Source organism: Cynocephalus volans, chromosome 2 (genome assembly GCF_027409185.1).
Source record: "Cynocephalus volans isolate mCynVol1 chromosome 2, mCynVol1.pri, whole genome shotgun sequence".
Taxonomy (NCBI): domain Eukaryota; kingdom Metazoa; phylum Chordata; class Mammalia; order Dermoptera; family Cynocephalidae; genus Cynocephalus; species Cynocephalus volans.
The window spans coordinates 195,159,057-195,174,772 of record NC_084461.1 but is presented as its reverse complement, the minus strand read 5'-3'; positions in this window follow the sequence as shown (position 1 = coordinate 195,174,772).

Below are 15,716 nucleotides of genomic sequence, written 5' to 3'. Positions count from 1 at the left end.
CCCCCCAAAAAGTAATTCATCTGCTATGAACCAAATGTTCATGTCTCCTCAAAATTCAAACTCTGGAACCCAAACTCCCACTGTGAATATATTTGGAGATAGATCCTGTGAGGAGGTGACAAAGGTTAAGTGAGGTCATAACAGTGAGGCCCTGATCTTCCCACATGGCTGGTGCCCTTATAAGAAAAGGAAGAGACACCAGAGCTCTCTCTTTGCCATGTGAGGACACAGTGAGAAAGCAGCCATCTGCAAGCCAGGAAGAGAGCCCTCACCAGGAACTGACCCCTGCCAAACCTCAACCTTGGACTTCCCAGCCTGCAGCACTATAAGAAAATAAATTTCTGTTGTTTAAGCCACTCCTCTCCCTCTCCTTACAATGAAAGAGAATCAACAAAGAGAAAACTTAGGAGGTGGGCTCCCTAGTATGAAGGCTAGGTCACCAGCTAGAGATGGCCTCTCAGAGCCACACATATACACAAAGTGAGTGAAGCACTGAAATTGCAAAGGTCTCAAACTCCAATGCCGGGAAGAGCCAGGCAGGGAAGAAAAGTGAGCGAAGTGGGCTGGATATGCACAAAAAGGGAGAGGCAAGGACTCAGAGCCCCATATAAATGGCACAGCACTGCTCGGCATCAGCCAGCCTTGTAGATGTACGAGTCAAATATTGGCAGATTCTTCCAGTTTTAAAAAAGAGCTCATCATCTACATTTTCATGTGAAATCACCAAATTTGTAAGCATCGCAGACTTGTGTAAACTTGTGTAAACACATGGATGAGCTGTTTCTGAAGTAACTGAGGGCAGCTAGTTTGTGGGGTGTGTATACAAAGCCCATTTAGAATAAAGTTGGGAGAGGGGAGAGAAGGTAGCAGAAAGATGATATACTATGGAGTCACAGACCTGGGTTCAAATTCCTAGGTCTACCACTTAATTGCTGTGCTACTCAACAGGTCACTTAACCTCTCTGACCACTTGGAGCTAATCCTTTAATCCTATTGTTGCCAATATTTTGACAATACAAATAATGGTGCTGTTGCACACATTTCATCTCGTATTTGCAAGTATATCTGTATGATAAATGTCTAAAGGGAAAACTGCCAATTGTCACAGGTTGAACTCTCTGGAACAAATGCTGTGATGGAGCTTGGGTTACAAAATGTTCAGTAGGAATATATGTCCACAAAAGCTTGTACGTGAATGCTCATAGCAGCATTATTCATAATAGCCCAAAAAAGTGAAAACAGCCCAAATGCCCACCACTTATGAATGGATGAATAAAATGTGGTATATTCATACAATAGACTAGTGTTCAACAATAAAAAGAAATGAACTTCTGACACATGCTAACACATGGGTGAACACTGACAACATTATGCCAAGTAAAATAAGCCAGACACAAAAGACCACATATTATATAATTCCATTTATATGAAATGTCCAGAACAGGCAAATCTTTAGAGATGAAAAGTAGATTGGTGGTTGCCTAGGGATGGGAATTTGGGGGAAATGAAGAGTGAATGCTAATGGGTACAGGGTTTCTTTTTGGGGTGATGGAAATGTTCTAAAATTGTGATGACAGTTGCACAACTCTATGAATATACTAAAAACTATTTAATTTTACACTATAAATGGGTGAATTACATGGTATATGAATTATATTTCAATAAAGTTGTCCCGAAAATGTTGAGGGGAAGGGGGAGGAAGAAGGATCAGGCAAAGAAAAATACCAAAATAGCAATGCAGGCCCAACGAAGCCAGCCAACCAGGCAGAACCAAAACAGCCAAGCCTTTATACCCCAGTCCCACTCAGTTACTGGATGCCAACTGCCCAGGAAGGGCATGACCTTGGGGGAAAGAGCTCTCTGCATCTGTCAAAGGAGCTGATGGCTGGAGGGCATCTGCTGCCCACACACCCCATGACTGGGCAGCAAGTCCTTCCTTGAAGAGAATTTAGGAGGCACATCTTCATGTCCGCCTCACCAAGTCAAAAGGCCAATTTAATTAATTTTGATAGATATGGCTACACCACACTATTGTCACTGTTATCATTGTCATTCAAAACTTCCCCAGCCACTAGTAATATTTTTCTATCTGGCAGGTGGGATCCTACTGAGAAATAGTAAGGGATAAATTTTAGAAGACCACACTGAGGAATACCTAAAATGCCATGTGAAAGACCTTTCATTTTCTCCTGTAAGGATCAGATGACCCCAGCATGGTTTTGTTGTTTCCCACAGATAGCTGACATGATGTAAAGCTATATTTTAAAATACTTACTCTAGGGGAGGGAGAAGGGAGGGAGGTTTTGGTGATGGGGAGCATTAATCAGCTACAATGTATATCGACAAAATAAAATTAAAAAAAAAAAAAAAAAAGAAAAAAAAAATAAAATAAAATAAAATAAAATACTTACTCTAGTGACAGCATGCAAGATGGATTGGAAAGGAAAGACCCAGAAGACAGAGAGACTAATTAGTAGATTATTGTAACCACCCAGACATGGGGTGGGGAGGGTGAGTAGTTGCCATAAAAAGGAAAAGAAGGGATAGAAGGAAGAAGTATTAGTGCACCTGGAGATGGATTAAACCTAGGTAAAGGGAGATGGTGACTCAAGCCCAGGGTCATTGGGGGGATACTCTGGCCCTATCCCACCATGATACTGCCTTCCTAAAAATCTTCTCCCATCCTCCCATATCCCTCCATCTCCATTATCAACAGCCTTCTTACTGATCTTAGATCATCCATTCTGCCTTCCTACAATCTATTCTCCTAGGAACAGTCAAGCGAACTTTCTTAAAACTTAGATCAGCTCCTGTCACTCTCAGGCTTAGACTCTTTCAATTGCCCCTCATCGTCCTCAAAATAAAGTACTATGTCCACAAGGCCCTCCATTATCCACCATTGCTTACCTGCCCAGCCTCATTTAGTACCACTCCCACTTCCTTCCTTGCTGAACTTCCTTCACTTCCCTGAAAGTTCCATGTTTCCTTTAGCCTCTGGGCCTTTACACATGCTAGTCCTCTGTGTTCAACCTTCCATGGTCTCTACCCTGCTCATATGTAAACTGTAGGTGCTGGGTTAGATGTTGCCTACTCTAGGAAGCCTTCCCTGACCACCACTCCTCAAGATTGGATTAGATGCCTGTGTCAGATTGTCTGTAAAGATGGCACCAACGGGCCGGCCCCGTGGCTCACTCAGGAGAGTGCAGTGCTGGTAGCGCTGAGGCTGCAGGTTTGGATCCTATATAGGGATGGTCGGTGCACTCACTGGCTGAGCATGGCAACAGTGTGCCAAGGGTTGCGATCCCCCTACCGGTCAGAAAAAAAAAAAAGATGGCACCAACAATTCCTCCATCTCTGTAAGCAACTCTGCTCTTCCCACCATGAGATGCAGTCTATTTCCCCACCCCTTGAACTGAACTGGCCGTGAGGCTTACTTTGAGCAATACAATGAGGCAGAAGTGATGTTCTAGAGACTTAAGAGGCTGCAAAGTCATGAGGTAAACAAGAACAGGTTTGCTCTAGCACAAGGAGAATCTGACAGTAATGAGTTTGAGCCACCTCTGCTGATGGGACAGGCCACACCTCCACTGTCTCTTGGGGAATCACACACCCTCAGAAGCCCCCACTCCCAGCCCTCCATCAACACCCAACCCTCAAAGACTGTGGGATCCTTATAGGTAAGGATTATACACATTATCCTTCTATTTCTGCATCTCAGAACCTAACACATTCCATAGACCAGATTAAATTCTCAAGTAATTTTGTATGAGGTAGAAAGAGAGGAAAGAGAATGGGTGGAATAAACAAGGAAGAAAGAAATGGCCATTTGGTGCCAACTGTGTAGTCTTGGACAAGTTACTTTTCAAACCATCATTCACTTTTCTCATCTGTAAGATGGACATAAGAATAGTACTGATATCTGACATGTATTGCATACTTACTATGTACCAAGCACAGGTCCAAACCTCACATCTCATTTAATCCTCGTAGCCTACAATATAGCTACTATTACTATCCACATTTTATTTATTTATTTATTGCCTATTTTAATGCTCCAAACTCACTCTAATTTTGTTTTGTGTTGATCTTTGCAGTTCAGTTTAAACAACAGCAACAACACACGTTTCACAGGTGAGGAAACTAAAGCACAGAGTAATTAAGTAGCTTGCCCAAGATCACACAGCTTGTAAATGGTTGAGTCAGGATTCAACCCCAGTCCTCTGCTGGCACACAGAGCTGTTAGAAGAACTAAATGGAATGGTGGATATAAGATGCCTAGTACAGGGCTCAGTATGTGTGGGCTGTTCTCAGGAGGGAGGGAAAACAGAGACAACAATAGACCTACCCTCTCTAGTTTCTTTCTTGTGACTGTTCCCTCTCCCCAGGAACCTAGAATTGCATTAATCATTAGCTAATGATTAGCCCTTTTGTTTTATTATTTTTTAAATAACATAATGAACACCATGAACCTACTCCCAAACCAAGAATATAAACATTAGCAATAATTTTATCTACCTGTGTGCTCCTCTCCTCCCACCTCCTGCCTTTGTCTTAAAGGTAACCACGACCTTAAATGTTGGATTAATCATTCAACTGATTTTTTTCTTTAGTTTTTTTTTTTTTTCACATATATATGCCTAATAATAAACTATTTCATCTTGCTTGTTCTTAACTTTCTAATTTCCTGGTCTTCAATTATAGGCTCTCACTTCTTTTGCTGTAGTTGGATTTTACAAGTTTACCTGGACCATTGTGTTTGGCTGTGTGGGTTCTTCTTGCACTAGGCTCCCCAACCAAGGGTGGCAGCGGGGAGGTAGCTGAAATCCAGCCTGCAGCTCCTCTGGCCTTTTTCTAACCATCATAAAGAAAGATTCCATTCTCCCACCAAGCCATGCACCTGTGAGGCTACATCCATCTGGAAGGGGCACCTTTTTCTAATTTGCACAAAGGCACTATAGAAGCTAATAGAAGATCTGAATTCACCATCCTTGGATGGTCAACAATCATGCTCAGCCTCTCCAAGTTCAATGTCAAGGTTGAGCCCATTTAGAACTATAGGGAGTAAATGACCCACAGTAACTGCCCGAAAGACAGCTGTGTCACGTGATTCACTGTTCCCACTAGAAGCTGGTTGGCCTTGCTCCATCTGTCCATCTCCAACCCATCAGGAGGGATTTCCTAATCAGCATCCAGGGGCGTTAAGATTTATGTCAAGGGGCCTCGACTTATTGAATTAATGCTGCTGAACAGAACTGTAGCTGTTAAACAGTGTGGAGATCTGGATTTTACAGCAATGTAACTAACAAGGCTGTTAACACAAACAGGGCCTGCTGCTGGCATTTATAACACCATAAATCTGTCTTCCCACTGGAAGTATTTATGGTGTGGCATGCACTCAGACTCCACTGACTTTTGCTGTCTCTGCTTTCAAGACTCGGCAAGGAGGAGGTGTTGCCCAATAAAGGGAACATAGTCAGGAGGAAGGAAAGAGAAAACTGAGCCTGAGCTGATTCTCAGCTTCCATTCCTCTGTCAACTTGAAACACCAGCCACTGCCACAGGCATATTTAGAATTTTAAATCATTATTATGTAGTATGTATTTATTTCCCATTTATGGAGCACTTATCATGTGCCAAGCCCTTTGCAAGTCTAGTAACTATGAATTTACCAGCACCTTCTGAGGGGTGAAAACATGTTAGCTTCTGTGTGCATGTGTGTGTGTGTTTGCGTGTTCCCACTAAACTTAATCTCTGTCTTGAGCCCGCCAAACTGTCTGAAGCAGAACATATAATCATTTCACTTGTAGGTAAACTCATTCACTTTAGTGATTTTTATTTTTCTCAATTGTTTTTTTTTTTTTTTTTTTACAACATATTGAGCCTGTTGTAGTCGCCATTCTAAGCACATTGCAAGAAGTGCTTCATTTATTCCCACCAACAGCTCTATGAGGTAAGATCCGTCCTTATTCTCCATCATAGATGTGGAAACTGTGGTCCAAAAGCTTAAGTCTCCCCCCTAAGGTCACATGGTGTGGTGTTTAATTTTATATGCCAACTTGACTGGGCTAAGGGATGGCCAGATAGCTGGTAGAACATTATTTCTGAGTTTGTCTGTGATGGTGTTTCTGGAAGAGATTAGCATTTGAATCAGTGAACTGAGTGAAGAAGATCCTCCTTCACCCATGTGGGTAGGCATCATCCAGTCCGTTGATGGACCAAGTGAAAGGCAGAGGCAAAGGAAGGGCAAAGTCACTCCCTCTCCTTGAGCTGGGACATCTATTTTCTCTTACCCTTGGACATGAGAACTTCAGATTCTTAGGCCATCAGACTCCAGGACTCACACCAGTGGCCCTCTAGTTCTCAGGCCTCCAGACTTGGACTGAATTACAGCACCAGCTTTCCTTGTTCTCCAACTTGCAGATGGCATATTGTGGGACTTCCCAGCCCCCATAACTGTGTGAGCCAATTCCTATAATAAATTTCCTTTTATATGGGGGTACTTCGAAAAGTTTGTAGAAAAGCAAAATTAAAAGATAATATGGATCCTTCTGTGAACTTTTTGAAAACCCCTCCTATATCTATATCTGTATCTATATCTATCTATCTATCCATCCATCCTATTGGTTCTGTTTCTCTGGAGAACCCTGACTGATATACATAGCCATTAAAAGATGGAGCTGAGAATTAAACCCAGATGGCTGGGCTTCACCAGGGCAGTGAGACCCCCCCAGAAAATTCAAAACTAAAAGTGGGGTCCTGTTGCCTAACCTCCTTCCAAAGCTTTACCCCCAGAGAGGCACTATTCAGAATCCCACTGAAAGAAAGTGAGCTGAGACACCATCTACCAATCAAGCTTTATTAAAGGAAAAGAATCTGCCAGGCTGCGCCCAAAGTAGACAGCAGCCCGGGGCTGCCCTCAAAATGGAGGACAGCACCAGGTGTGGGGGTAGAAGAGCATATATAGTGGGCCAAGGGCTGGCTGATACCATCAAGGAGGGGCATTATGCTAATGTGGAAGCTATGCAACCAGGGTGGAGAATTGCGCCCTTGCAGAAGCAAAAGGTTTCTGTTTAAGTCAGGAGGCTTCTCGTAAAGGGAAGGGGGGAATTGTTTGGTGCTTGGGTGGAAGAAAAGGCCAGTGGCTATTTTGTGCTTATTGTGTGCACAATGGTGCCAGTCACGTCCAAGATCCATCACCCACATTCATCTAAGTGTTTTTAACTCTCCTCCCTTCCTCCAGTTTGGAGTTTAGAGAGTTTGAGGCATAAATGATTCCCCAGGAAATCTTGCTAAATTCTTGTTCCTGTCAGGACTTTTGGATTTCCATAGCCACAGATGTCAGTGTAGTCCTTTTTTTCCCTTAAGGTAGTCAGTGCTAAGGCCTAATCTAAACAGAATCTAAGGTAACAGGTAGACTTGAATATTTCAGTATCTACAAAATCTCCACAAAGGTGGAAGCTTCACTCATTCACATCCACATTATCACATTCAACCTCACAACAACCCCACTGGTAAAGATATAATCCTTTCCTTTAAAAGGAACCAAGTTTCAAAAAAATTTAATGGGTTTTTTAGGTAAGGAAAGCTAATAAGTTGGACAACCAGAATTTGGGCAACCAGAATTTGAGTTTCTGGGGTAATCGCTAAATTTCATTCTGAAGGCTCCAACAAAACCAATTTTATGTGTAGCCATAGTTTATTTACCCAGTCTGTAATTGTTAAGCACGCAGCTAGTTCAGTATTATAAAGAATGCTGTCATGAACATCTTCATAGCTATGTCTTTGGCCACATTTGTGATAATTTTCTTAGGATAACTTCCTAGAAGTAAAATTGCAGTGTGAGCGTCTGTGTGCATGTAAAGCTTTTTTATTTATTTTACCAAATTCCTTTCTATAATGCTTGTGTGAATTTACCCTCCCACACCACTGTATCAGAGTGCCTACTTCTTCACTTTGGTACTCTAACTGGGTGCTTTTGGTTTTTACATGTCTTTCAATTTGAGAGATGAGAAATGATGTCTCAAGGATAGTTTGATTTGCAGTTTTTATTACATGTGAAGTTAAATTATCTATTGAGTAACTTCTCTGAGTTCAGCAAAGAGAAGGTGAATTGGGAGGAGTAGAAACACAGAGAATGTTATTTATCAGCACGAGGACCACATAGCAGTAGAAGACAACCATGAGCTGATATAGAACGAAGTGCCACAGGAGGTCAAGGTTGAGTTCAACAGGAAAGGGTTCAGTGTCTGTCCTGGTGCAGAAAGGGAGACCTTGAGAAGGAGACCAGGTTGGAGTCCTGAATCACAGGGCGGCACCCTTCACATCAGTCTCCCCTCACACATTCTGTTACTTTTCAGCTGCCCAAGTGCTCCAACATCCTCTCACCTCCCAGCCTTTGCACATGCTATTTCTTCTGCCTCTTCCTTTCTCTTCGCTAAGTCCTCCTTCTTGCCTTTCAGGCTACATCTTAAATGTCTCTTCTTCAAGAGAAGCCTCTCCAACTCCAAACAAGTTCATATGCTACTGTTATGTGCTCTTGCTGTGCCCTGTACTTGTGCTTTAAAATGCATATTATAATGGTAATGAATTAACCATGTTTGTAATTAATCATGTCATGTCCCAGACTGTAAGCTCTGAGAACCTGGACTCTATCTGTCTTGCTCGCATCTGGTTCCCAAACCTAATCTAGTACATGATAGGATCAAATAATCTAGACAAAATTATCGAGATGAAATCTAGCACGTAATAAGTTTGTTACTTTTCATTTCTTGTCTCTTACCTCTAAGTCCATCCTTCATTTTCCTGCTTTGTCCTTGTGGTGCTAGGTCTGCAAACCACATTTCTGCTTTGCCTGCTGGGTTTATTTATTGGTTCTGCCAATAGGGGGGGAGACATGAAGGCTGGAGGAGGGAGAAGGGATTTGCTCCTTCTTCCTTTTTGCATCCTGTCCCTTTAAGCCCTCCCCAGCAAAGCAATGCCTCCCAACCCTCCATCCTCTACCCCCAGCCTCCCCACCCTCTTTCCACCCCACTCCAGCAAGTGGTTGCAATCTCCAGTGGATTTAGCATTCCCAGAATCAACCTGTTTGTACCCTTTCATGGGTACCTGCATAAACCAGGGGTGTCCCCTTACCAGAGGCCTAAGCCACAGCTTTATGAGCCCCTCCTCCCAGCTTCTAGGTTTTGAGAACACATATTCTTTTCTTTGTTTCCCCAGCTATGGGGGAAGTAGCTCTTTCCCTCAGCTATTACATCTGGGGTATCTTGATGTTCTGCTTTTGTTTTTCCATCCTCCATAACTCATTTATCCAATTCCTGATATTAAATTCTCTCTGTTGAAATACCTAATGTGGTTTCTGTCTTCCTCACTGGGCCCTGATGATATAGAAGACATTCAATTAAAATGTTATTGAAGCCAGGGACTATTCTATGGTTAGAAAATGATATGAACAACTCAAATCACATTAGATGATTGAGCTTCTGCTATGTGCCTGGCACTGTGCTAGGTCCTGGAGGCCCAGTGATAAAACAGAAACAGGATGGGCTAGGAATGCCCCAAACACCTTCAGAGAGAGCATAGAACCCCCTTTCTTCCACCTCCATGCCCAGATCAGAAGCCTCTTAAAGGGCAACAATTGAAGCAAATATCTCTGCTGCTCTCTGCACTTTGCAGTGGTTGTTAGTGGGTCTCTACTGGAATACTGAGCAGAACAATCCTTTGTTGTACAGGACTGATCTTGCTAGAAGTTTAGCATTTTTTAGCCCTATCAACTGAATACCAACACTCCTTCTCCAGTCATTTTGTCATCCAAAAATGCCCCACATGTTGACAAATGCTGCTTTGGTGATGTCCATTCTCCCTGACCACTACAAGGTCATCCACTGAGGAGATACCCCTAGGAGATGAAGAATATGCTAATTAGTTCTGGCATTATCAGCCACAGCAGAGAAACCTTTAATACATGTAGAAGATAGTGTAGTTCTGTGTGAGATCTTCAAATTAACCAAGACAGCCAGCGAAATGCAATCCAACAGAGGGCATGACAGGGCAGCAGGCTGGTTGCAGGCGGGTAGAGGAAGAAGGCAGCCCGAGACCTAATTAGCCAGGGCTGCTCATATCTGAGCCGCTCTGCTTCCAGCTGCCTCCTGACTCATGACATGTTGAAAATGAAATCATTAGGAAGCACTCACACACAGCCTCTTGTTAGAAATGGGTCCCAAGTAGGTTTAATTGGAAGAACAGAGATGGGGAGGAGGCAGGGCATGGAAGGAGAGGAGGAGAGATGGTGGGTAGCAGTTAACTGTGGGTCCCCCCACGAAGATGGATTATTTTTGAAGAAATTGAGGTTTTCTTCACTTCTCCCCACTCCCTCCCTTCCACCCCACCCACTGGAGGCTTGTAGAGCACCAGTTCTCAACAAGGTAGGTTAACACCCTCTAATGTATGGAAATTGGTTACAAGATGTTGTAAAAGAAACCACATCGTGGCTAAAAATTATTAAAAACAGTTTAAAAAATACCGAAGTCTGACAGTGGTTTTCTCCCTTCCTTTCTTCAGTCCTTTAAACAAATTATAAAATAGATTCCAGTTGCCTCTTTAATAATATCATTCTCTGGCACTTATATTCCAATATCCTGTCTCACAAGAGAAAGAAAAAATACAGGGTTCCAGGTATGGTTCACAAACCCAACCAATCTCATCTTCCCAACCTAATTATAAAATGATGTTTGTCCTTTACTTCCTCTACTCATCCTCCACCCTGTCACAGGAAAAGTTTTGACTTTTGAGATCAGCATAGCATAGCATGATAACGGACTGTGGTGTCAGACAGAACTGAGTTCTAATCCTTCCTTGGATATGTAGTAGCTCTGGGACCAGCAGCAATTTACTGAACCACTTTGAGCCTCAGTTTTCCTCCCCCACTGGATATAGCCATTAGTATCTCAGTCTCTGTACCCTGGTGGCTCCTGAGAAACTGCGATCCTAATACCTATACTGCTAATCTCACAGGGTTGTTGTGGGGATCTAGGGAGATAAAGGATACAAAGATTCATTTAACATTAAATCATTACATGCACAGATACTATTGGGCCTTAGTTATTTGCAAAAGGTTGATACGTTCCATTGATTATCTGTGGCTGCCTCCCACTGCCTCTCAGCTAATCTCAGATGGGATATCTGGACAGGGTAGGTGAGTGTCAGGCCCTCTTGATTGTTTCCAACAACCACTCACCCCCTCCTCTCTTTCAACAGAAGCCCAATTTTATTCACTCTCCCAACAGCAAAATGTTTGAAATGAGGCTGTAGCTCTCCCAGCTCCAAGGTGGGGGTGAATTTTGACTGGTGAAAAACAATCATAGTAATTCCATTGCCCTTGTCAGTGATTGGTTGAAGCGAGGACATGGACACAATTCTGACCAATGAATGGGATGGGAAGCCTGCTAAGGGCTTCCAGGAAATGCATTCCTTTCTCTTACAAGGTCAACATCTTTGCATAAGGTTGATGTCTTGATGCTTGGAGCTGTTGCGGCCATCTTTGAGCATGAAGGGTGAAGTATAAAGACAAAGGATAGCCACTGAGACTTTGAGAGCCTCAATGTCTTTGAGCCCCAGAATTAACTCTGGAGCTGCCCTGCCTAGAGATGTCTTCATATGGAGGATAATTCTGATGATTATACATCCTGGTTTTCCTGGAACTGTTCCAGTTTACACCTGGGCCAGTGTACTATCTGATGCAGCATTTGTCCTGAACAAGTTTCTGGTTGGGATGATAAATTAAATGGGCTCCCTACTGATAATAAATGTCCTTATTACTTAAGTCACTTTGAGTTAGGCTTATTCTGTGAAGCCAAAAAGCCTAATTAATACAGGGCTAGAGAGAGATTCAAAGGATGTGTGTGTACATGTGTGTGCACGTTTACGCATATACACAAGTACACGCATAACTGCACTAAAGTTTAGAGTTAACGCTTTATAGTATTAAACCTCTACTTAAAATTGCACCTTCTTTTCTTTCCTCCCTAGTAGACATCATTGTTATGGAAAAACAAAGAACATGAGAGAGAAACAAATAGTGACATTATAATCTGAGAATTCATCTTGTCCCAAGTGTCTCGTGAATCTTTAAGGCAGAGCTGTGTGCCTCCCCTATCCCCACACACTATATTGTCGCTATTGTCTCAAGCAGCAAAACCCTGGTCCCTCTCGATGCATGTAGCTCTTTAACTTTCTCCAAAGTTATAAATCTACTGTCAGAAAAAGCAGCCACAAGTCCTTGCTCTCACTCCCTCCTTCAGCTGTCCTTTCTCCAGCCACTCCACTAATGGCTTCAATTGGCCAGTTGCTCTCTTCCCTTACACTGTCATCAGCAGGGTGGGGCTGGCTTGGCCATTGTCACAGAGAAAACTGAGCAGTCTGCTGATACAGTGTGTCAGACAAGGGCCCCATTAGTTTTCCTATCATATGGTGAGCCTCATCCATTAACTTGACTGATTTGAGACAAGGTTTCAAGGTAAACCCAGCAGGAAGACACTCTAAGACAAAAGCAAGTTAAAACACTCAATGCCTGTCCAGCCTGGAAATGGCCCTTGCACTTGCAGATAAGTGCTCTCGCTCTCTCTCTCTCTCTCTCTCTCTGTCTCTCTCTCTCTCTCATTCCTCACCTGAGGCAAATTCATACATCTGAACTCAACCTCTGACTACCCAAGGTCAGGAACATCTGGACTTGAAGATTGGTATTGAGGAACTCAGAAGACACTCACAGCTATTACCATCACTCTTCCAAATCAGTGAAACAGGCACTCCTGTATTCTGACCACTGGAGTATCAAAAGGTACGAGGTTTTTGAGAGGGCAACATGACAGTATGTATCAAAAGCCTTAAGAATGTTCATATGATTTTATCCAACAGTCCAATCTCTATGAACCTATTCTAAAGAAATAAAAGGACAAATAGGTATATATACAATAATATTCATCACATCACTGTAACAGGAAAAATTGGAAGTGCTCATCTAGGAGACTGATGAAATAATTTATGACACATCCATGCAATGGAGTACAACATAGTTATTAAAACAATTACTTAGGGACTGGTCCATGGCTCACTTGGGAGAATGTGGTGCTGATAACACCAAGGCCAAGGGTTCGGATCCTATATAGGGATGGCCGGTTAGCTCACTTGGGAGAGTGTGATGCTGACAAGTACAGGACAGTTTAACAGATGGCAGTGTAAACTGGCACAATCATAGTAGAGGATAATCTGGCAATATGTATCAGAAGCCTTTAAAATGTTCACACTCTTTGGCATAGTCATGAATGCCATTAACCAAACGTTTCTTGCTCTCCACCTTCCAGACATGTGGTAGAATTGAACTTCAAGACCTCCTAGTTGTTGTCCACGTGACTGGTTCTGGCCAATGAGTTGTAAGTAGAAGTGATGGTTACTACTTCCAAGCCAGGACATTGAATCGTCAATGTAAAAACCAGAGAACACTTTTCTTCTTCTATGGTGACTAGTGATGTTTGAAATAGTGGCATTTCCATCAGCCTTGGTCCCAGAGTGAAAAGACATACATAAACATAACACAGAGGGACAGATAGGATGAATGAGAAGTCTTTGTTGTTTTAAGATTTTTAGAGCTGTTTGTTAATGCATCATATCCTACCTATCCTGCCTGATACACCCTTTGACCTAGCATGCCTCTTTCTAGAATTATATCCTAAAGAAACATTTGTGCACACACATACATGTTAGAAAATATTTGGTATAAATAGATAACGAGTTGAAGGATATGCATCACAAAATTGCTAATGCACACATACAAAAATACACAGTGATAATTCCTGCAGCACACTTACAGTACCAAGATAGCTAGGTCAGAAGGCATTTCAACTTCGTCCATATACTATGGCCTTCCTAAGAAGGCCAGGGCTCTGATGTTGAACCCAAGTCATCATTCCAGTTTCTTCTCTCTTTCTCTCATAATGAGTTTACCCTCAGAGCCCCCAGAATCCAATCAACTGACATTAGTCACAGTTTCCCCGTCCACCAAAGATGTTAAACTTTTTTTTTATATTAAACTTCAAAAGGTAGAGGTTAGACTTCATAATCCCAAGTTTGTGGGTTTGGATCCTGAATCAGCCAGCCGCCAAAAAAAAAAAAAAAAAAAAAAAAGGTATGGGTTAGGACCTCAATTTCTTCTCTCAAGAATCTCTGAGGTTCCTACTCAAATGTATTCAGCTTTTCCCCATAAGTCATCAAGGTCCACATAACAAGAAATATAGTTGGAGAAAGCCTATATCTGTCCAAAAGTATACCCGCTGTATTCTTCCCCTGGAACAATGGGTACTAACTTGCTTTGCATCTGCACAACCCACACAAGCAAAGTCTCCGCCTCTAGAAATAAAAGCCGCTGGAAATGTAGCAACTTCTCTCAACACTGAAATAAATAGTTTTTAAGTTTACCAATTCATTACACTATTAGCATGACATATTGACTGTATAGATAGTGATGAGAAATGAAATGATAAGGGCAGAGTAGAAAGAGAGTGACATGTTTCACCATCCAGCTTAGAATTTGCCCTGGGGTCTCAGGATGCCCCTTTCAGTGACATCTCTTTAAAATTTAATAGCCGTACTGTACAGCTTCTGCGCCCTAAGAAGTAGTTGGTGAAGAGAATAAGCAGAATGAAAAGTCCCTGGAAAGCCCAAAGGGATGGTTTCTCAGTTGCAAGAGGACCTTACAAAGTTGCTCGTTGTGGCAATTGTGGCAGAGGTGGTAGCAGGAGTGATGGGGATGGTGACATTGGTGGTAATGGGTAAGTGTGGTAGACCCACTTTTAGCCCAATCCTGACCCCCCAATTCACAAGGCTGAATTAATGTGACAGTGATCATGGCATTAATATTTACTAGGATTTAATATTTTATAGCCAGTTGCTCACTCTAGCAATGGATTGAAAACAGAGCAGCCAGCTGTCATCAGGGAAAGCAAGCAACTCAAGGCAACAAGAGAGGAAAGGGAAGCAGTAGGTGAGTGGGAGCAATGGGTGGAGAAGGGAGAACAGCCAGTCCCACAATGACACTCAAGGGTCTTGGGGCACCTGCTTTCACATCTCGTAAACCACTCTTCCCCTCCTATTGCTCTTCTATCTAGAACATTCTGCCTCTGATAGCACACCTCTCTCTCCTCCCATGTGATTCAGGAAGGGAAGGGAATGTGCTCTTTTATACCCGGAAAGCCAACAGGCAGACTTCAGGGAGCAAATCAAATTGGGTCAAGGCCACCAGGCAAGGCCAGTACTAGGATGTGGTCACTGGCTGCCCTAGAGATACTTTCTCCCTGGGACTAAGTGAACCAAATTAAGTGTCACAGTTTCCCCCAAAGTGTATTTGGAGAAGTGGTCTGTGAGATGGACAGGTAGCTCTGTGAGGGCAGGGATCAGGTCAATCTTGATCATCAATGTTTCCCAAGAGCAGGAAAAAATGTCTGCAACACAGTTGGAGTTAAATGATTATTTGTTGGATGAATAAATGAATGGGCAGTCCTATGGGATGTCGTATTTTTTAAAGTTTCCCTAGTCAAGTAATTGTGGAAAGCATGTGGACTCCAGCCCTCTCTTGGAGAATCACAATATAATATCAGAGAAGTCTTTGCCTAACTCTGTTTATCCCAGAAGGTCTGAAATTTATTTGACCATATCATTTCTCACCTTTTT